Source organism: Vicugna pacos, chromosome 1 (assembly GCF_048564905.1).
Source record: "Vicugna pacos chromosome 1, VicPac4, whole genome shotgun sequence".
In the NCBI taxonomy this organism is placed as follows: domain Eukaryota; kingdom Metazoa; phylum Chordata; class Mammalia; order Artiodactyla; family Camelidae; genus Vicugna; species Vicugna pacos.
In genome coordinates this window covers 38,461,563-38,484,409 of record NC_132987.1, presented here as the reverse complement: position 1 = coordinate 38,484,409, position 22,847 = coordinate 38,461,563, and the positions used below count along the sequence as shown (strand labels likewise).

The 22,847-nt window shown below is 32.5% G+C and overlaps 1 long non-coding RNA gene across 3 annotated transcripts in view; it reads right to left on the bottom strand.

Moving 5' to 3' along the window:
- The window catches only part of LOC116281280 (uncharacterized), a 209,747-nt gene that overhangs the window by 16,254 nt on the left and 170,646 nt on the right, over window positions 1-22,847 (bottom strand). For 2 of the 3 annotated variants that reach the window (XR_012072331.1, XR_004190687.2), the window contains one exon: window positions 5,384-5,547. This is a non-coding gene — a long non-coding RNA (uncharacterized lncRNA). Of the gene's footprint in view, window positions 1-1,770; window positions 1,839-5,383; window positions 5,548-22,847 lie in introns of all 3 variants that reach the window. The other variant, XR_012072330.1, reaches the window with a different exon arrangement.

Here is a 22,847-nt window from a genome sequence, read left to right as displayed (position 1 = left end):
AACCTCAACAGCAAATAAATAAACAACCTAGTTGAAAAGTGGACAAAAGACTTGAATAGATATTTCTTCAAAGGAGATATACAAATGGCCAATGAGCACATGAAAAGATGCTCAATATCACTAATTATTAAGGACATGCAAATCAAAAGCACAATGGGTTACCATTGTGTACTCATTAAGATGACTGATGTTAAAAAATAAAACAAAATAACTATTGGTGATGATGTGAAGTTGGAATTCCTGTGCACTATTGGTAGAAATACAAAATAGTAAAGCCACTGTGGAAAACAGTATGACAGTTTCTCAGAAAATTAAAAATAGAATTACCAAATTACCCAGCAAGTCCACTTCTGTGTATATACTCAAAAGAACTGAAAGCAGGGTTTCAAAATGATATTCATACACCCATGTTCATAGTAGCATTATTCACAATAGCTAAAATATGGCAGCAACCCAAGGGCTCATCAATGGATGAGTAGAAGAGCAAAATAAAGTATATAATTACAGTGGAATATTACTCAGCCTTAAAAACAAAGGAAATTCTGAAATATGCTACAGCATGGATGAGCCTTGAGCATATTTTGCTAGGTCAAACATACTAGTCACAAAAAGATGAATACTGTATGACTTCACTTATATAAGGTATCTAAAGTAGGCAGATTCTTAGAAAAAGTAAAATGGTGTTTGGCAGAGGCTGAGGGAAGAAAGAATGAGAAATTATTTTTTAATGAGTATAGAGTTTCAGTTCTTCAAGAGGAAAAGTTATATAGATGGATTGGATAGTGGTGATTGTTGCATAACATTATGAATGCATTTTATCCCACTGAAATGTACACTTAAAATGATTAAGATGGTAGATTTCATGTTGCATGTATTTTATCAAAACAACAACAACAAACCTGGCTAAAAAAAAAAAAGAAATCAAGAAAGGTTTTCTTAGGGTTTCTTTTTCAAATGGAACAATAAACTCAAAGGGCCTATAATGGGCTCTTTTCCCCAAACTCAGATGATTAGAAGCAATCTTCAGCCATAAAGCTATCCCTTCAGCAGCAAGGGAGCAGAGGTTAATGGAAACATAGGTTATTTCCAGCTGGCATGTCATAGCATAACAAAAATAAACCAACAAAACATTCTTTTCATTGCCTAATTTCTTTTTTATACATTTCCTTTGAAGCAATAAGTAAACTCACCTTCCTGATAAAAAGTCCTGGTCTGTTCAACGCTATCATTCCCATAAGCCTACCTGACCTTTAGTAGATTCTTTACTCTTCAATATTCTCTTTCGTTTAAAATCTCCAAAGAAATTTTAAAAAGCAGAATTATATTTCAATAGTCTACCACTCTAAATTTTGGAATTATCAAGTATTGCTACATAGGCTAACATGATGAGACAGCTGTCTCAGTATTAACATTCTTTACCAAGGTACCCACTTCACTTTACTTATTAGTTCTTACATTTGCAATAAATAAAGTTATCAAAAGGTAATGGGGTTTTGGATTTATTCAGAAGATCCAGAGAGAGGATATGACCTTTTATATTTAGAATTAATCCAATTAACTACATCACTTTCATCATTTTAAATGACTATTGTTAAGATTCTGAGTCATCAATAAAAATGTACATTGTTATTAGTATTACCACTTACTAATGAAAACAAATATGCAATATATTTTGTAAATACAACTATTAAATCCATGGATGACTAATCAGATTCCTAGGTTTAATTTCTCAGCTACGCCACTTATATTTTTGTGACCCCCACAAATTACCTGATCTCCTTAAACTTCAGTCTCCTCATCTGTAAAATGATATTACACTTGTTTACCTCATGGGGTTTCTGTGTCAATAAAATGAAACATGATTTAGGAATGTAGCATAGTATTTGACTTACAGTGATTATTTAATAAATCACAGAGAGACATTACAGGTCTATAACTTTATGCTTATTAAACTTGAAAATTATGTTAAAGTTCCTACAAAAATTATGATATAGTTCATACAAAAATGTGAACCTGTGGAGTTATACAAGACAGGAAATACCTCTACATTCTTTTATTTGCCTAGTACATGGATGAAGATGAACAGACGTGTCCTTAGGCAAGACTGTGAAGTCTTCTTTCTATAAGTCTTACTTTACGACATAAGCACACAGTTTTAGTCTCTGACTTACCATTTTTCTTCTCACTGGTCTTAAAACAACATGTACAACTGTTTCTTCTTCTTCAAGTCTATTTCTTAAAAAAAAATTTACAGAAGGCAACAAACACTTGGTCATTTGGTGCTTAATTTTATTCTGTCAAGATCTTTATACTATTTTCTTGTTCAGCTCCTTGCATTCATCTCTAACTACCTGTCCCTCCTCTCTAGCCTCTTTCCTCTAAGAAAGTTTGATCATTTGACTACATAGGAAGCTGTTTTCCAATATTAAGAAAAATACCAGGATATGTGCCTGCTTTTCTTGCATTTTCATTCTTGTATTTCCTTTATCTTTTTAAAACAATTTATGTATCCACTATGGAGTTCCTTTCCTTAGCAAACACAATCTGCTTAACAATTTCCAACTGGGAATCTCCGAATCCCTCTGGTCTTTGCTAAAGCTAGCACTATTTAAAATGATTCTCATAAAATAAAATATATGGTCAATAAACAACTAACCAAGCAACTATGTCTTTGTGTTCATATTGCAGGTAATATAAGAAAGCCTAAAGTGTAGAGACTTTTAGGGGAGTGAAGCTTGCCATATTTATAAATGGACAAGGCCAGTCTCATAAAAAAGCTCATGCAGATAGGGAGCCCTAGAGAATAAAGATAGATGGTCATCTGAAGTGTTGAAAAGAAGCAGAAACACTGAGAAAATATGTGCCCTTCGAAATTAAGCAGCTAAATGCTAGAATGAGAAACAGAGAGGAGATTATGCCAACATGGTCAGAAGCTGGATAGAAATAAGAAAGGATATAGAAGCAATGAGGACAACTGAATGATATATAAATTGACTTGGTCAAAAGCATAGTTTCAAGAACAGCCTGAAAAGCATTAATAAAATAATTACCATGGCATTGACTTAATGTAATAACCAAATTTTGTAATCCAATTCAGCAAACATTTATTGAAAGCCCATTAAATATATACATAGTATTAAATAACACATTAAGGATTATACTGTGTACTAGAATACAAATATGACATAATTCTTATCATTACTATGTCTACTGTCTAATAGAATAATCAGTAAAGTTGTCAAATATGATTTAATTTTGGAAAACTGTACCTTCTAAATTAAGGACATGGATTATGAATTAACCTGGACAAGTCAAAGATGATTTGCTATTTTCATGACCTATGATAAATTAGTAACATTATGAGAAAGAGTAAAATAATTCCACATGAATTCAAAACTTTACACTGGTAAAATGAAAACAGAAATGTAAACATAGTTAAGTATATATTAATCTGAAATATAGAAATCAAGTGACATTCTAAGTATAGAAACATTTGAAGATATCACAAAGGGAAATAATGATTAATGTCCTGCACAAAATTAAACCTTTGAAATTTCTACCATTTCTTAGACATTGGTAAGATGAACAAAAACGTATTTGTCATAGAAATAATAAATGCTTAATATTAATTCATAAGTAAGTTTAAAAACCATTGCCAAATCTATACTAAATCATCAATAGATACAGGGGCATAAATATTCAAAAGATAATTCATTGGGCAGGAAAAAAACGACTGCTAAATATTTAAATTTTCAATCACATAATTCAAAAAAGGTTAATTTAAAGAATAATATGTTATTTCCCTACTGATTTGCCAAAACTTAAAAAAAAAAGTTACCATGTCTGTAAGAGTCAACAAAGAAAAATTCAAGATAATAGAAGAAAAGTAAATATGACAATTACCTTTTTAAGAAAACAAAAAGGTATTTGAGCTAAAGCTTAGTTAAAGATACTTGCTTTAAAATGCTTTCTTTCCTCAGACTTCAGGGAAGGATGAAACCAAATGTATGTAGAGACAGTGATCGACTGAAATGAGGTGAAATCAGAGAGCTTGGGTCAAGTGTCTTGATTTTGGCTAAATGAAAGGCAAGATTAACAGCTAGAAGTGAAGAAGAATATTGAGAACTCAGACTAGGGAAAACCCCAAGCAGTTAATAAAAGGAGGCTGCCAAAGAGCAGCAAGAATAAAAGTTATATTTGGACTTGGTAAATTTATGCTGGGCCAAGTCTATTAGTTTGTAGGATTTTCTTCTCTCCACTCTTCTTCAGCAGTTACTCTCTTATCTACTTACAGATAGTGATTAAAGACCAACAGTGTGTCACGGAAGGGCAACAATAAAATAACGTCTCTCAGAGCCCAAGAATAAAAGAGTCCTCTGAAGCAAGGGTAATGCTAATATTTGAAGAAAAGGTGTTGAGCCCTTGCAAGTTCTGGGTGAAATGAAGATGAAATGATTTCTAAAGAGAATAGGATACACTGAGAAACATATAATTGGTAATTCTGAAGGATGAAGTGGTATCATGGTACCTTTAAGTCACCTAATTATGAGCTGGCATAGTCCTTTTAACACCATTTTAATAGTGATCTAAAACTTGAACTGGTCTTTTCATGGTGCTTCAGCTCTGTTGAAGTTTATCTATGCTTGTATTTCTTACAGGCATTTATCTAAAAATGCAAAGGTCTAAGTTTATTAGAAATACAGTGGGATGCTAGGGAACTCATCAAGTTCAAAACCTTCACTAGTTAAAAGGCCAACCAATATTCCATTTCTTCTGAGCCCTTTGGATGTGGTGTGTTCTGACAGCTGCCACAATGGTTCCAGGTACAAATATTTCCTTGGCCTGCCTCCCCTCTCCCCAACTCGAAGCACACATAGATTTCTATCATGGAAGTGTCCCAAATTTTCTTGCCATGTTTTCCACCCTCGCAGATTCACACTCTAAAGGAATATTCACCCATTAATTGATAGATCCTAAATTTGCCCCAATACTTATTAGTTCTGTGACCTTGGGAAAATCATTTCATCTTTCTGTACCTCAATTTGTGTGCAAAAATGAATATTATAAATACATTTAGAATAACATACATGAAAGTACTCAGTGGACAGTGCAGTCTTAGTAAACAGTAGTGTCCTTCCTTCTCTCTCTTGACAGACCTTTACTGCTCAAAACCTCCTGGATTTTCTCCTCTGAGGACTTGTCTCCAACTCTTCCACAGGCCTCCTCAAATCTCAAATCTCCTTTCCTGGAAGACTCTTCTACCCACAAATTTTCCTTGGGTCCCTCACCATCACAAACAATTTCCCCTCATTTTCTCACCAACTCCCCCAAATCACCTCATTTCTTTTTAGTCTAATAGATTGTCAGCCAATTTAACACTCACCATGTGAGACTTTCTTTGTGAACTGCTTCATCAGGGTTGAGGGTAAGTGCTTGTGGCTCTTTGTGGTTCGCTTTAGTTCTCAGGCTCCTAGAATTAGGAGTTAAAAGAGGCTGGAGGAGCACACGGTGGTCAGTGATTTCATAGGAAGTCCTGTTAGTTGACTGCTGTGAAATGAAGAAAAGCAGCAGTAAATAATTTGAATAAATATAGATTACAATAAAGCAGAGTATACCTATAGAATAAAATTGAGCAGTTAATTAACACAGTATGCAGCCTTCAGGAAATGTAATTATTTATTTGTAAGAAAATAGCAACTTCTTTATAAAATAAAGAGATTTAAACTTACACACACTCCAGGTTAGTCCTAAAAGAACTGTAACATTAACTTCATATGCAATTTTCAATTTTCTAATAGCCATATTGAAAAAAATTAAAAAGTAAAATTATTTTAAATACATATTTTATTTAATACAACATATCCAAAATGTCATTTCAACTCAGAGTCAATAAAAAATGATGAGATATTTCACATCACTTTTTTTTTTTCACCCAAGCCTTCCAAATTCAGGGGTGATGTTAGAGATGATGAAAAATCTACACACTGATGTTGATTAGGTAGATACAAGTTGTGGTAGGCTGATAATAGCACCTCTTCCCTCACCAAAAAAGTAGTCCATATCCTAATCCTTGGAACCTGCGAATGTTACCTTACATGTCAGCAAAAGGCTCTGTACACTTAATTATATTAAAGATCTTGAGATGGGGACATCTTCCTGGATTACCAGAATAGGCTTTAAATATAATTGCATGTATCCTTAAAGAGAGGAAAGCAGAGAGAGATTTTATGACAGAGAAAGAGAAGAAGTAAACAATGTGATGACAGAAACAGAAACTAGAGTGATGTGGCCATGTGCCAAGGAGTATTAGCAGCCCCCAGAAGCTGGAATAGGCAAGGAGCAAATTCTATCCTAGAGCCTCCAGAGATAATGTGGACATGATAACACCCTGATTTAGGCCCCAGCAGTATTTATTGGACTTCTGGCATCCAGAACTGTGAAAGAGTTTCTGTTGTTTTAAACCACCAAGTTTGTGGTAAAGTGTTATAACAACTACAGGAAACTAATACACAAGTAATTTAGAGTAAAGTAATAGTACTACATACTCTCCTTTGTTGTTAATATCTAGACAAAGGCCATTGGTCCTATTCCCAGAAACTGTCAGTGAAATGCTCAACAAATACTAGTGCTCAAAATGTCTTACCTAATCTTTCATCTCACATGATTTCAGCTACTGCCCATACGCTGAAAACTTCCAAATATGTATTTCTATCTTTCAACACTCTCCTGTACTCCAGAGCACTATTTCCAAACATCTTCCGGGCACTGCCACTCAGATATACCACAGCTATCAACAACTGATCATGGGCAAGTTAAACTCATCATCAACACTCAAATTTACCTCTCCCTTCCTAGATGAGTCAATTCACCCATATCCAGGGTGAATTTACCTATCATTTGGCTTAAGAAAGCAGTAGTTTATCCTTGATGTTCCTATATCCTATTCACTTTAGCACTTGTACCAAATTTTCAAAATCTTTTTTATTTTTAAGAATTCTTATTATGGATTGCTTTATCATTATTTGGGTATGGTAAACATCCACTTTTTTGCTTCCAGGTTTGGCCATGGTATAATCCAGTGGTGTGTGAGAACCAGTTAAGTAAACAGAATATTCCCTTTAGCATGTAAATAATCTGGGGGGGGGGAAGTGACTAGTTGTAACATTTCTATCTTTTCCTGATCCTTTCCAGAGACAAAGGAACTACACCTGGTATTATATGCATGAAAACACAAAGCTTTCTCCGATATTAAACAACACAGATAGGTACCACTTTTTGGTCTCAAGTGATAGAGGAGTATTTGACATTATTGCCCCTGCACCGTTTGCTGTCTCAGCACGTGGTTCCTGGCCTGTCTTATAGCCTGTGAGTTTCACAAAACTGTTAAGACTCCATTTAGTGGAGGGTCATATGAAATGCAGGAAAACAGAAGTTAAGTGCACATGAAATATACGCAGGAAATAGAGGCTGAGGGGTCCTGCTAGAGTTTGTAGTGGCCTCCACACCTTTGCTATAGTGGTTACTGTCATATATTTTAGGCTAAATATTCACAACCAATAATTTCACTCATTTCTGAAACTTTCATTTTGCAATAAACTCTTTTAGTAGCAAAGAACCAAGATATTTAAAATCCAAGAAATAGGTGTTTAGTGAAAAATTTAGTAAAAGTTGTTACGACTTGCACAAAATGTTTGTTGACATTCATCACTCACCATATGTGGGGTTATAGTGATACCACAGACCACATAAAAATCAAATCATAAATCTGTAGGAGAGGCAACAGCAAATTTTAAAAAGAAAATTAAAAAAAATTAAATTTGAGTCACTATGTTATATACTATCATAATATTGTAAATCAAGTATATTTCAATAAAAATAAAAAGCAAAGATCCAGATGGCAGTAGGTCTTGATTTAATTAAAATAGTTAAAGTGAACTGATCTCTCTCTTTTTGGAACGTGACTTTTCATTTAGATTAAATGACTATTCTAAATTAATTTCACCCTTTTTTAATCTCAAGTTTTTCTGTGTATATACAAAAAGTATAGCAACAACTGTTGATGAGTTGTCTCTAGCTCCCAAAGAAGCACTTTGCAAATGGTTAGGGACATGAGGTTTAATTTAATCTCAATAGTTGTGTCACATAGTAAATTAGACTAATCCCAATAATAATATTCTTATCTAATTCATGGGCTCTAAGTAAAGCTTTGGGAACTTAATTATTCTATGGTGAAACATCCAAGATTACTGTGATGACAATTCTAACATAATTAAAATTTCAAACTTGAAGATTAAAATTACAGGCTTTTAGGGAGATAAAAATATAAATGTTTTAAATTACAAAGTCAGAGTTAAGATAATAATCTTCGGAGTTGGTTTTATATATATGCAAAATTAATAACTATATCTAAATAATATACAATATTTTACCAATCTAATATACCAAGCAGTATATTATCACTTCTGTACACACACAAACACATTTTACACATTAAAAGGTTTTCACACTTTCTCTGTTTGTTGCTCACCCTCATTGAATGTATGGAAATGTTTAAGCCTTTAAAAAGCAATCTTGTAAACCAATCTAATTGTCTTACAATGATACTGAAATATGTTGTAAAACGGTTTTCTAAATTTTGATTAATTTTTTCAAACTTCTTTTGTTAGAAATATTTTTAAATTGTAAAAAAAAAAAAGGTCAAATTTGACACTTTCAGATAATTGAAACTTTTGAAACCAAAATTTGGAAATGTAAAGAATAAAACTTTTTTCATACAGAAACAAATCAAAATAAAAGAACTTGGAAAATCAGATGAGAGCTCAAACATTGAGTACATAATTTATTTTTGAAAATCTATAATTAAGCTACAGAATAACTTGCACTCTGACAATAACTCTTAAAGTCTCCTTTTTAAATTGAATATATTAACAGTCTGTAGAACAGAATAAAATTGAGAAAGCCTTTTTTTTATTTTATTGAGTTATAGTCAGTTTACAATGTTGTGTCAATTTCCAGCATAGAGCACAATTTTTCAGTTATACATGAACAAACATATATTCATTGTCACATTCTTTTTCACCATGAGCTACCACAAGATCTTGTATATATTTCCCTGTGCTACACAGTAAAATCTTGTTTATCTGTTCTATATATACCTGTCAGTATCTACAAATTTTGAACTTCCAGTCTGTTCCTTCCCACCCTCCTCCCCCTTGGCAACCACAAGTTTGTATTCTATGTCTATAAGTCTGCTTCTGTTTTGTATTTATGTTCGTTTGTCTTTTTCTTTCTTTTTTTCTATTTTTTTTTTAGATTCTGTATATGAGCAATCTCATATGGTATTTTTCTTTCTCTTTCTAGCTTATTTCATTTAGAATGACATACTCTAGGGACATCAATGTTGCTGCAATATTTTCTCCATCATCTAAGTCTGACAAGACACTGAAAAAATCATAGAGCATATTATTTGATGAATTTTGTTATCTAAAAGTATTTATTATAGAAAGTTACTATGAAGAAAGGTAAAATAGCAATGCTGATAAAAAACACCTGGGCTAAAATTTTTATATGTTTCAATAAAAAAAGGTGGAATGAAGACTATCATTTGTTTAGCAGAATTACATGTACCTTAGGGAAAATACAGAAAAATTTTCTTCACTAAAAATATTCCTGGCCTACAGAACTTTAACAATAAAAGCAATCAACTACTTCAATTCTATTATCAATAACATGCAACACTGAAAAAGACTGCAAGCAATTTAATTTTTTAAAAAATTTATCTCAACACACTAAAAAATGGTTTGAATTTATCTGAACATATTAAAAATGCATAGCTAAGAAACTGACTTGTTTTCTATTTGTTTTATTCCTTATGCTGTATATTATGTTTTCCTGGCTTATTTATTTTATACCAGGAGATTTGTACCTCTTAATCCCCTCGACCTATTTCACCCCTAGCTTCCTCCCCTCTAGCATCCACCTGTTTGTTTTCTGTATCTATGTGTCTGTTATCATTTTGCTTGATTTGTTTTGTTTTTTAAATTCCATATATAAGTGAGATCATACAGTAATTGTCTTTCTCTGTCCAACTTATTTCAATCAGCACATGGTGTCACAAATGGCAAGATTTCATTCTTTTTTGTGGTTGAATGATATTCCATAATATTCTTCATGGAAATACCCAGAAGTTGAAATTGCTGGATCATAAAGTAGTTCTACTTTTAATTTTTTGAGGAAACTCTATACTGTTTTCCATCGTGATTACACCAATTTACATTCCCACCAGTGCATGAGGATTCTCTTTTCTCTTCATCCTCACTAAAACTTGTTATTTGTTGTCTTTTTATAACAACCATTCTGACAGGTATGAGGTGGTATCTCACTATGGTTTTGATCTCATTTCCCTGATGATTAGTGATGCCATCTTTCCATGTAACTGTTGGCCATTGGTATATCTTCTTTGGAAAAATGTCTATTCAGATCCTTTGCCCACTTTTAAATTAGATTATTTGTATTCTGATGTTGAGTTGTAAGAGTTCTTTGTATATTTTGCATATTTACTCCTTATTAAATATATCATCTGCAAATATTTCTCCAATTCAGTTGGTTGCTTTTGTTACATTGATAGTTTCCTTCGCTGTGCAAAAGCTTTTCTGTTTGATGTAGTCTTATCTGTTTATTTTTGGTTTTCTTGCCCTTGCCTGAGAAGTTAGATCCAAAAAAATATTGTTAAAACCACTGCCAAAGGGCCTGCCTGTTTTCTTCCAGGAGTTTTATGGTTTCAGGTCTAACATTTATGTTTTTAATCTATCATGAGCTTATTTTTGCATATAGTGTGAGAAAGTAATCCAGTTTCAGTCTTCTGCATGTAGCTGTCTAGTTTTCACAACACCATTTATTTAAGAGGCTGTCTTTTCCTCCATTGTATATTCTTGTCATTTGTCACTATTGCTCATATAAGCATGGGTTTATTTCTGGGCTCTCCATTCTGATGTATGTTCTGTGTATCTTTGTACCAGTATCACACTGCTTCAATTACTATAGCTTTGCAGTATAGTTTGAAACCAAGGAACATGATACTTTCAGCTTTGTTCTTCTTTCTCAAAATTACTTGGGCTTTTTGGGGTCTTCCTTGTTTCCAAACAAATTTTAGATTTGTTCTAGTTCTATGAAAAATGCCTTTGATATTTTGCACTGAATCTGTAGATTGCCTTGGGTAGGATGGTCATTTTAGCAACATCAATTCTTCCAATCCATGTGCATGGTATAGCTTTCCATCTGTTTGTGTCATCTTCAATTTCTTTTATCAGTGTCTTAGAAATTTTAGAATACAAATCTTTTACTTCTTCATTTAGATGTATTCCTAGGTATTTTAGAAACTGGTTAAAATACATGAATGTGAAACAAAGATAATAATTCTACTTATATAATTTTCTGCTTATATACATTACTTATATAATGTGTTGCTTTGCTTTGATATATATCGCTACAGCTTTACTTGCATAAATAATTTTAATAGCTTTTGTGTAAAAGTATTTTATCAATCCACAAGTATAAAAATCAACAAATTCATTAAGAAAAAATAGCAACATTACAGAAGTTTGATTATTTTAGAACCCCTTTCCACTTTCAGAAGTGTTCTGATTTGGATTAAAAAAATTATAGTCTTCCTGTCCAAACCTGAAATCATGAAGCCATCTGGAAGGCTTCCTTCTCTCTCACTGTTTCGACCTCACATGCAATAGATTACTGCATTCCAGCATTTTTTTCACCACATTTTCCCATTTATCTTCACTGGCTTAAATTAGGTCTTCACTATGTCTTGTAAAACTATGTGATGACCTCCTACTTCATGTCTCTGCCTCTACTTTACATACCCTCAATGCATTAGATCTATTGCTCTCATATGAATTTTCAAAACTGAAAATCAGATTTTATTATTCAAGTGCTATATTAGCATCAGGGCTATTATTTAACCATAGTCTAAACTCCAAACTCCTTAAGGGAAATTACAAAGTATTCCATGACTTAGTTTCTGCCTTTTTCTTCATCATGTATCTTATCCCACCTCACTCATCTCAGGCTATATACCCCTCCTCTTTGCCTTTGCAAATGATTTTTTCTCTCTTCTACAATAAGCAACTCTGTCCTAAGTGCTTGGAAATCTTGTTGGGCTTCAGAAACCTAGACCAAGTGATTTTTTTCCCTAAAGCCTTCCTTGCCTATGTGAAAAGTTAAAATTACACTTTTCTTTGTCCAACACTATATATGATTTGTGCATGGGGGTTTATGTGTGCAGCAACACTTTTCATAGTAGATTTTAATCATCATTTTTAAGTCCTCCTCACTGGCTGAACACCAAAATGTGATATTTAGCTTTGTATTTACAATGCCGAGTGAAAAAAGATACTCAGTATCCTTGTTTCCTCAGTAGATGAGTGGATGAATGAACGATCACACTATTTAAGCTTAGTTATTTATACTTTAGCATGTTATGTGTTTCTTATGGCTATACATGAACACACAAAATCAATGTGAAACTCAGAAAATATACAATGCAAAACCTAAACTGATAAAGAATAATAAAGGATTCACACAGTTTTATTTGCCAGATGTGTGTACTTTTTTCATTTGTTTTGATTCCTAGATTTGGAAGTTTGCCCTCAACAATGTTGATCACTGAATCTGTCAAAAACACTTGCATTTGTGTATTTAATCAAAGAATTTCTAAATTATTTAATAATCTAATTTTATCTTACATTATCATTGTCCAGTACAAATGGCATAAAATGTACTGTATATCAAAACTAATTTTGATATTATAATTTATTTTGTATCAGGATTCTCTTATTACAGTAACTCTAACAAATATTTCTTTGTCAGGTTGTATAACTGATATAACTGCATTATTTAAAACATAATTTGGGTGTTAAAATTCAGTATAGAGAATCTATTTATTTGTGATTGCCCAAAGTCCTACCTGTGATTTCAACTTGGTCAAGAAACAGCCTAGAAGCATCCAATAATTTATTTCACTTACATCTTCCAAATCTATACTTTCTGCATCTTCTTCTTTTATTTCTCCAAGTTAGCTATTTAGAAATTTTGGTAGGTATATAAGTATAGAATAGATAGAAAATAGTCAAAATTATATTTGCTACTTGATAGTATATTAATTCTGAATTCTGCCTTCTAATCCCATAAATCGTGGATTCAGATTTGTATGTATGTTTGTGAGTGTGGGAGTTCTGGAATCTTCTATGGACTCCATTAAATTTGATGATAATCACTATGTAAATTGGTGATGATAAAGATGACCATAATGATGACATGATAATTTTTTGAATTTCTTTACAAAATATCACGATTTCATATTTAGGTGTTAGACTCACATTATTAATTAAAGAACTAAATTGAAGAGAAATGACTTGACTAAGGACACTCTCCCTAGAGGAGGCAGGTCACAAACTCAGACCAAATCTAATATTCTTTCTGCTATATATATGATTAATGAGACTATTTGATTACATCTGAACCTTACAAATATGGAAATACCCTGATACAATACGTTTATAATGTATTGTATAATACATTTGTAATGTTGAATTAATGTCTTTAGTATAAAATTCTTCCTTGAATTATGAAATAGAAAAACTACAGCCCTTTAAAAAATAGCAGATTTTCCCACTTTAAAATATAATGCAGTCCACTGAGCATTATCCATTAAGAGGACAATAATGTAGATCCAGAGAAGACTACTTATAAATATTACCAATTCTCCTAAAGTTAAGAACACATACTGCATTTCCAGGCACTTGGGCAATTTAAGCTAATTTGGAATTTTAAGAACTATGAAAAAATTCTTTCCAAATAGCAACATTAACTACAAAATCAGCATAAAGACAAGAGAGCAGAGGTCCAAGAACCATGAACATATAAAAAAATTATTTAAAACAATATTTATCTTATTAGTTGTCTTACAGAATAAATATTTAAAATTGAAAAACTCTTCAGTAAACACTAAGATCAGGTTAATCTGTATACAAATAGTTGAGAATATGAACATCATTCTAATTATTAAGATCTATAGCCAAAAATAATCCCTAAATTGATATTCTCCCATTTCTAAGTGAGTTAAGATGTAATTTGTTAAAAGCTTTTTCCCAAATAGTTTGCTTGAGAAACGCTATTTTGTGATTGGGTACAGCACCCAACTAGCTCTACTGACATCGAAAGAGAGACACTGCCTAAATCACGGGCTCCATTTCACTGCATCAACAGCTAGTAGTTTTTCGGTGGAGAGACCGGTAATGAGCATACAGTTAAATGATAGCTACATACCTGCCAGGTTACTGTGATTTTTGGCATCCTTGGCATACACTTTTAATTTGGCCAAATACTATTTCACTTGCTGCCATATCATTCCCAGAGGTACTCTTTGGTTTTCTAAATTGATCTGACATCTGCAGTGCTTCCAGGAATAAGGTTTAAAAATATAACAGTGATTCTGTGGATAGGAAAATGGAGACCCAGGGATTCTATACACAATTTTTTTTCACTGCGTGTTACAATACATTCCCTCTCTATAACAAGCTTTTCTTTAAAATACATATCTACTCTTCTAAGCTTTAAAGCAAAGTATAAATATATGATGACAGTTCAAAGCACTATAGCCATGTTGATTAAAATTTTATGTAGTTGAATATCAGATTTTTTTTAAACAGCAGCTTTTAAAAACTCTCTCTCTACATTGTAGTCAAATATAAATTTCATGAATTTATTACTCTCAATTTAATCTCCCTAATATATCCCTTGACTTAACTTTGAAGTCCTGGTTTTACCTCACTTTCCCTAACTATACCCAGGATATTCATGTTTATGCTGTCTCATTTTTTATAGACTTTCTAAAAACAAGTTTGATAGTTACACATTTTTACCAACTATATTATTTTCTGTTCACCATTTCCCAGGATTATTCTTCTAAATCTGGCACTATTTGAAAGTATCCATTTTTCCTTTTTTTTATTTTTGCTATTTTCATTGTTTTGTAGATTTCTACTCTTGGTTATTTACTTGCTATGTACCAGATTCTCTTTTTAGTATAGGTTTGTCTCTTTTCTCAGTCTGTTTATTTCTAATTCGCTACAAAATTTTCACAAATATATATATATATCTTTCTTATTCATTGAGGCTTTATTTTAAATAACTTCAAAAACAAAAAGTTATCCTTGTTAACTTAATTCTTTTCCAAGTGGGACATTGTGTTGATTTAGACTAGCATTTCCAAAGGTTAATACTTTAAAAGAGGAGGAAAACTTTTCAGGGCCAACTAACTTTAGGATTCATTTGAATAAATATGATAATCAAGATTCTTTACTGCAAAACTTTACAGAATAGACTAAAAAAGCTTTCTAAATCTCTAAAAGAATCTTCCAAACTCTCTTGCCCTCCAAAATCTTTTTGTATCCAGGACTCACATAGAATAGCATTTACCCAAACCAGTCAGAGGGAATGTGGATCATATGTCAATCACGTGTATCATATTGTTCACAAATGATTTCTGTCTGTCTCTCTATCCCTCTCTATGTGCCCCTACCCCTCCAGGGTAAATATCTAGTATGTTCCAATTATTCTTCCAGAGGTTGAAGACAGAGTGATGAAAAAGCAGAAAAAAAAAGTCACTGTTCAAAATAGAATTTGTATTTTAGAAGAGAGAAAAATAATATACAAGTAAGATAAGTTCAGGTAATGATGAGTGATATGCATAAACTAAAACAGTGGATAAAACAGAACTCAGGTAATTCTTTAGATTGATTTTCAGGGAGGGTTTCTCTGAAAAGACAACACTGTACTGAGACTTGAATGAAAAGAAGAAGCTAAGCATATGAAGATCAGAGGGCAGAGAGTTTCAAGCAGAAAGAAAAGCAGATACAAGCTTCAAGGGTGGAAATAAGTTTGTCATTTTCCCAAAACTTAAAGCATGATAGTAGGGTTAGAGCAAAGTCAGTGAGGAGAGGAGAGAGAGAAGCAGTAAGATTGAATAGGGACAAAGTAATTACATCATGAAGAGACTTGCATGAAGCTTGAATTTTATTCTAAGTGCAATAAGAAGCCATTGGAGGGTTTTGAGCAGAAAGATGCCATGAATTTTGAAAGATCACACTGGCTGCTGTGTGGAGAATGGCTAATTAGGGAGCAAAAGTAGAAACAGACAAACCATTAAATTGACTATCGCATTAGCCCAGATAAGCGAAAGATATTTTGGACTAGGCTAGTAGTAAGGCAAACAAAATGTATTTTGGAAAGAAGCAAGATTTCCTGGTGTGCAAGGCATGAGAGATGAGAGAAAGACAATTAATGATAACTCACAGGTTAGCTTAATCAGCAGAGTGGATGTGATGTTATTTATTAATATGAGTAAGACTGGGGGAGGAACATGGAAGTACAGTAGGAAGATGAGAGAATAATTATGTTTTGAGGCCTAAGTGGTGAGATCAAATATACCTTGTATATATAATTTGACCCTAAGAAGACAGATAAAGGCTGGAGAGTATTCACTATAGGTGATATTAGAAATTAGGGGAATGGATAGATCACCTAATGGGGAAAAACTGATAGAAAGGAAAGGATGACCTAGGACCAAATTCTGGGACATACATATATTTAAACATTTTAAGTATATAAATTACACGTTTTTTAATTGCCTTGTATCTTGAGAAGTGTAAATATTCAGGAACCTTCAATACCCTTTGAGAATTTACAGATCATAGTTCTGAGGAAACCAAAGAACTAAGCTACCAGATCAAACCAAAACCAGATATTGAAATCATGTTCTCAATCAAAGGAGGTAACTCTGTGAGGGCAAAAACTCTGGTCACATCATTCAGAAGTACAACTATTATGTTTTCTGCACCCTTATTATTTTCTATAAAGAATTATCATTTAATTTCTGATATATTATAAATATTATGTTATGGCATAACACTTCATTTTCTGAGAGCAGAACTGAAATATCATTAGTACTGATCCAGGCAAGGAAATTCAACAAAGTCATCCAGGTCATGCATTAAGCAAAACTTTACATTAAGGGATCTATTAGAATAGACACTTCATTGCCTTCGGGAATTTAGGGGCTTCTTTTAAAATGTTGCTACTGTTGCAATACATATAATATTTGATAAATTCCAATGTGAAAATCTGTTTCAGCAGTTAAAACAATTAAATAAAACCCCAGCAGATTCACAATAATCATTCACCAGCTTGTATTTATCTATGTATCTATCACCTAGTACACTGATATACAATCCATAATCAATGAGTCAGTTTATATTATCCTCCAAATTTGATCTTTAAACAGCTTAAATATCTTCAAAATATTTTTTTTCATGTCTGGAAGAAAATATCTTACTAGTGTTATTACATTGTTCCCAAGACAACTGAAAAACAAAAATAATGAAGTGATTCTATTTAAATATCTGCCTAAATAAGGATAGATCTTGGGGAAATTGAAGATTGTGTTATAAGAAAAAAAAATCATAAGTATTTAGTGAGTCATTAATAAATTAATTACTAGGTACATATCTAGTATATATATATATATATATATATATATATATATACACACATATACGGATATATACACATAATGTATACTACGGAGATACATATATATATAATTTTTATGTAACATTTACAAAATTATATTTTAAAAAACAAAAAATGAATGGTTGTGGGATCATTGGGGTGGGGGGAGGAGAGATGGGGCAATCACTGACACGAGAATGACCACGGGGGCTCGCTGTGAGCAGACTGATATGGCCTGGCCCAGGCAGGGCCGCCCCCAGTAGTATATACACATATACACTAGTATGTTTTCACTAGGGAATAACTAGTGAGTTGGGTTGTCAGCAGTGCCCATTTTGTAAAAATATGTGACTGCATTCTGGCTTTGCATACTATAGGTGACGACAGACTGTACAGCCATAGCAGTGGGGATTCATCAGTGAAGACTGGATTTCTGGAACCAGGAAGTACTTACAAATGGCAACCAACTCATTTACAGTCTAACTCTGCTTTAGATTAGATAAGCTCAGTGGTGATCCTTCTTTCCAACAATGACCTAACATAGTGGTAGTGAAAAGTATGGGAGCAGAGGAAAACAGTTTTAAAACTGAGACTAAAAAGAAAAGCTCTGAATTATTACATCAGGCTGATGAAAAGAAAATGAAGTATAACCAAAAGTTGGTCACACTTAGTCTGAAGGCATAGCTCACTTGAAAATTAGCTGCTCTGATCAAAAGGAGATTTTTTCTGTACATGGAGGTATAAAGAGATAAAAAGAAACACTTCTGTTTATCAACATTTTCAAATGCATTTCTCCACTGCATAATTTCTACCTTTTCACTCTTTCCACTTTTTCCCTCTTTAATGAAATGCATATTTATTCATTATTAGACATTTTTAATAGCTCAGCTAAATAAAAAGTACTTAAAAGCTGTGACTTTATTATCTATAAAGAAAACATAATTTCAATTCTTGTGCTTATATATTTTTTTAATTCTACCTACATTTACTGTAGTGTTTACAAAGCAAATCAGATTAACACATTTTGAAGATTTAATTAGGCATAGCACCATTTGAGGTTTATTTGGGTTTGTGAGGAATAATAAACAATAATCCTGTCCTCAAGCAGCTTGAAACTTGGTTAAGAAAACAAATTAAAATTATGTGGAAATGTAATTCCAAAATAACAGGATATATATTACAGTTAAAATAAATACTTTAAAAATTATTAATAAATTATAAGTAAATAATTATTAATAAAATATGAAAGGCATAGAAAGTTTTAGAGTGACGTCAGCAAGGTAGTGGAATAGGCAGTTCCGGACCTCAAAACACCCACAAAAACACCAGTTTGAACAACTACCTACAAATAAAAATAAATTTCTGGGAGTCCAGGAGTTCAGTTGAGAGGTTCAAGCACCACACAAGAGCAAAATATCCAAGAATAGATGCAGAAAGAAGGTAAGAAGAACAATTTTACTTTTTTTGTGTCACTCCTGCCCAGGGTGGCGCAACTCAGTACCAAGGGAGACCCCCTAAGCTAGTGACTGCTCCCACGGGGAAACTAAGGAGTTCCTGGCTTCCTCAGCCTTGTAAGGCACTGCCCAGGAGGCTCAATACTGTCTTAGCCCACACAGTACATGGAGTGAATCAAAATGGCTCAATCTTTTGGGGACGCCAGGAGCAGGAAAAAATGGAAGGGGACTTCCAGGGAACATTCCCAAACTCACTTCATGAGACTAGCATTATCCTGATACCAAAGTCAGAAAAGGACACTACAAAAGAAGAAAAGTACATGCCAATAAACCTGATAAATACAGATGAAAAAATCAACAAAATACTAGCAAACTGAATTTAACAGCACGTTAAAAGAATCGTATACTTCGATTAGGTGGGATTTATCCCTGAGATACAAGGATGGTTCATCATTTGCGCATCAATGAATGTGATACATCACAGTAACAGAATGAAAGATAAAAATCATGATCATCTCAAGAGATGTAGAAAAAAGGATTTGAAAAATTTACTATTTTTCCCTTAATAAAAACTCTAGAGAAATTCAGTATAGAAAGAATGTAACTCAACATCATATAGGCCGTATTTGGCAAACCCACAGCTAATATCATATTTAACAGGGAAAAACAGAAAACTTTTTCTCTAAGATCATGAGCAAGACAGGAATGCCCACTTCTGCCACTCCTATTTGGCATAGTATTAGAAGTTCTAGCCAGGTTAGTTAGACAATTTAAAAGAAAATAGAAGGATCCAAATCAGAAACGAAGATGTAAAACTGTCTCTTTGAAGATGACATGATTTTATACACAGAAAACTCTAAAGACTCCTCTAAAAAACTGTCAGAATAAACAAATTCAGTAAAATTGCAGGATACAAAATCAACATACAGAAGTCAGTCATGTTTCTACACACTAACAACAAATGTCCAAAAAAGAAATTAAGAAAACAATCCAATTTATAATAGCATCAAAAAGTAAAATATTTAAGAATAAATTTAACTAAGTAAAATCTGTACATTGAAAACTATATATGATTGATGACAGAACTTGAAGACATAAGAATTAATATTGCTACAACTTCCATACCACCCAATGTGACCTACAGATTCAATTCAATCTCTATCAAAATTCCAATGGCATTTTTTTGCAGAAATAGAGAAAACAATCCTAAAGCTCATAAAAAACCACAAAGGAATACAAACAATCAAAGCAATCTTGAGCAAGAACAACGAAGCTGGAAGTATCATGTTCCCTGACTTCAAACTATATTACAAAACTATAATAATTCAAACAATTATGCTGGCATTAAAGTAAATATATAGACAATTGAAACAAAACAGAGATATCAGAAAGAAAAAATATATATACACATAGACCTAACTGATCTGCCACAAGGGCTCTGTGAATACAAAATGAGACATTATAGTCCCTTCAATAAATGGTATTGAGAAAACTGGAAAAGAATGAAATAGGAAACTTTTTTTATCACTTACAAAAATCAACTCAAATGAGTTAAAGATTTATATGTAAGACCTGAAACAGTGAAACTTTTACAAGAAAACACAGAGAAAAAGCACCTTGACATTGGTCTTGGCAATATTTTGGGGGGTATAACACCAACTCACAGCAACAAAAGAAAAATTAAAGTGGGATTACTCCAAACTAAAAAAATCTTTAGCACAGCAAAGGAAATTATTAACAAAATAAAAGGTAATCTATAGAATGGGAGAAAATATTTTTAAAATATATTTAATTATGAGTTAATATTCAAAATATATAAGGAACTCATAAAACCCAAGGAAAAAACTAAATAACCAACTGAAAAATGGGGAAAGGACTTGAATAGACATGTCAGAAAAAAAGACATACAAATGGCCCATAGGTATATGGAAATACTCTCAATATCATTAATCATCAGAGAAATGCAATTCAAATCCACAATGTTATATCACCTCACACCTTTTAGGATGACTATTATTAAAAAAAAATGATAACAAGTGTTGGCAAGGATGTGGATAAAAGGGGATACTTGTGCACTGTTGGTGGGAATGTAAATTGGTGCAGCTGCTATGGAAAGCAGTATAGAGGTTTCAAAGTATAAACATAAACAGTTCTGCTTAAAAATAGAACTACCATATGATCTAGCAATCCCACTCTGGGTATTTATCCAAATGAATTGAAGTTAGATTCTTGAAGAAATACCTGTACTCCTAAGTTCACTGCAGCATATCTACAACAACCAAGATAAGGAAATAACTTAACTGTCTAAATATATGTCATGGAATATATATATATATATATATATATACATATCTATATTCATCATATATATAATAGAATATTATTACTTTGGAAAAAGGAAATCTGCCATTTTATTAACATGAATGGACCTGGAGGATAATCATACTACATGAAATAAGCTAAGCACAGAAAGACAAGTACTGTATGATCTCACCCATAAGTGGAATCTAACGTTGTCAAATTCAGAGGAGCAGGGAGTAGAATGATGATTACCAGGGATGATGGGGAGGAGGAAATGGGGACATGATGGTTAAAAGGTACAGTGTTTTAGTTGTTCAAAATAAGTAAATTCTGTAGATTTACTACAGTGTACTGTCAATAACTAACAATACTGCATTAAAAGAAGGTAGAACTTATTGTTCTTACCACACACACACACAAATAATTAAAATAATATATGAGGAGATAGAAATGTTCGAGGATATGTCTATGGTCTTGATGGTGGTGACAGGGTGTGCACTACCCCTAAAGCACTGAGTTGTATACATTAAATATGGACACCTTTTTTCATGTCAATTGTACCTCAATAAAGTGGTAAAAAAGATGAAAGGCAAAAATCTTGACATATTTCACTCATGTACAAAGTTTCAGGTGGAAAACGGCTATATGAAAACTCTGAGTTCATCTCCAGAGCTGTCAAAAGTTCTAATACTTTTGTTATCCATGTTTCTGGCTTTCTTTGCTTATGACACATCGAAGTAAAATAGGTGAAGAAAAAGCAAATCCTACCAAGAAAAAAGTTTCACCAAATCTAGCTCGGATTCAATTGATAGAAGCATAAAATCAATTAATTCAACCATCATGCATTTGCATCTAATATGTGCAAGGCACAATGCTAGACATTTTTCTAATAAGGTTCTGAATACATTTTCTTACTTTGCTAACTTACAAGATCAACAAAATATAGACTGCAGGAAGTGTGAAAAGAGTAGGCTCCCAGTCTGACTTAATTCAGAAAGGTCATTCATTTGTTACTCTCTATGAAAATGTTCAGGCTATTCTGCATACTAAACAGCTCTGAATTAGAAAGATTTATTAATTCCATAGAAACAAGGTTAAAATGTGAACATAATACAAACTGAAGCCCACCATCATTTTCTATGACAAGAGAGTAGCTGTAGTTTATAAATCAGGCACTTGTTCGAAGGCTTAAGACTTTTACTGGAAAAAAAAAAAAACACACAAACAGTTAAGTTAAAATACTTAATTTTGTATTAAAAGAGCCAAAGTCTCACCCTGTTTTTTTTACAATGTTGTATGCTAAAATATAAATGAAAATTAACACTTCATCTTAATAGTTGAAATAATAGTATATATGTTGTTAAGAATATTTCTGTTTCTCTTGAATATGTATCTATAATCTGTCCTGTCCAAAATGGTAGCATTTTTTGGATGATGCCACAATGTATAGCTTAACGTTTATAATCTTTCAACTCCTATTGAATTATTTAATGACAATGAAGTGGCAGA